This window comes from Myotis davidii, unplaced genomic scaffold (genome assembly GCF_000327345.1).
Source record: "Myotis davidii unplaced genomic scaffold, ASM32734v1 scaffold3204, whole genome shotgun sequence".
In the NCBI taxonomy this organism is placed as follows: domain Eukaryota; kingdom Metazoa; phylum Chordata; class Mammalia; order Chiroptera; family Vespertilionidae; genus Myotis; species Myotis davidii.
The window spans coordinates 33,733-35,300 of NW_006295467.1; the positions used below are offsets into that span (position 1 = coordinate 33,733).

A 1,568-nucleotide genomic window follows, 5' to 3' on the forward strand; every position below is an offset into this window, starting at 1 on the left:
CTCACTTCCTAACGGCATCCCATCCAGCCTGCGTCCTCCCCCTTAGTCCTCCCTGACACACCCGGGCTTTCCGGGGGAGGGGGACCCAGCGTGGTTGGCCTCGGGCAGGCTCCAGGTTCGGGCTCTGCTGGGGGCAATACTGCCCCGGGGCTTCCCCGCACCCGAGCCCCTGCTGCCTCCAGACCTCAGATGCTTGACAGCAGCCTCGGGTACCGGTGACCTGGGCACCACACCAGGTACCACAAGCCAGGGGCTTCCAACAGCAGTGGAACCCCGGGCTCCTCGCTGTGCTGCCCGCCGCCCAAGGCCTCCACCTCATCAGCGTGTCCTCCCCTCACAAGGACCGAGCCGCTGGGCGTAGGGGCCCCCGATGCCGTGTGACCTCAGCTGAGCTCACCTGCAGAGACCTCTCCAAACAAGGTCGCATCCTAGCGCTCCAGGTGGGCATGAGTTTGGGGGAACACTGTTCAACCCCCCATCTTCTGTCTGACCCCCTCAAAAGTCACTTTGGTCCCATGTTTAAAATACACCCTCCTCATCTCAACATCTCTCCGAGTCTTAGCTCAGTCCAAAGGGAGCCAATGGAGGGATGACGGGCCACTCCCCAAGCAAGCCCGAGCCCCGTGCCAGTCCCGCGAGCCCCAGGCCTGAGAAGAGCCTCTTGCGGCCGGACGCTGCTTCCCTGGTTCGTGTAGCCCCTCCTCTTGGGGGCCTTGCAGCAGCCTCAGCCCCCGCCCCCCCCAGGTCTCTGCCTGCATTCATGGCTTTGCCCTCCAAGGTCTTCTTCCTTCACTCCATCGCGCGCTGCTCTCCGGCTAGGCTGGCGCGGTTTCTGCTCGTGTAACATTCTCAGACGCCGCGTCGGCCTCCCATGTGATTCACAGGGGTCCACACCGTCGTTTGCACCTAGCGAATAAGCAGGCACATAACCAGATCCCCAAGGTCAGGTGAGAGTGGACGCGCCCCACCGCGGGGGCACCCAGGTCCCCACCGAACCTCCTCAGCAGGTTCCTCCACCATCCTGTTCTCCTTGGTGTTCTTTTCGGACCACACTTTCTAAACAGTGAACTTTCTTTTCTTTTTAAAAATATACCTTCACTGATTTCAGAGAGGAAGGGAGAGGGGGAGAGAGAGGGAAACACCAATGATGAGAGAGAATCATTGATCGGCTGCCTCCTGCACGCCCCCAACTGGGGACCAAGCCCGCAACCCGGGCATGTGCCCTTGACCGGAACTGAACCCGGGACCCTTCAGTCCACAGTCTGACGCTCCATCCGCTGAGCCAAACCAGCCAGGGCTAAACAGTGAACTTTCTAATTTTAACCGTCTGGACGGGCTAAGGACTTCCTTCCCGAGTCATCGAGCGCTGGTTCCTTCCGCTTCACGGTTTCTTCCCCAGTTGACTTCTCTCCTCTGAGACCGTTACCTGCGGCAGGAGACGCGGCTCCACTGCCCACACCGGCGCGGCAGCTCCTCAGCGAAACGTTCATCCCTTAAACGTCTACTTTCTGCTCAACACGCGACCTCGGTTCGCCACGTTTCTGCCTCTTCCCAGGACAGTCTTCGTC

At 60.7% G+C, this 1,568-nt stretch overlaps 1 protein-coding gene across 1 annotated transcript in view; it reads right to left on the reverse strand.

The window, feature by feature from the left end:
* Positions 1–1,568, reverse strand: part of FGD3 (FYVE, RhoGEF and PH domain containing 3) — a 55,010-nt gene that overhangs the window by 2,343 nt on the left and 51,099 nt on the right. The window lies entirely within an intron of this gene.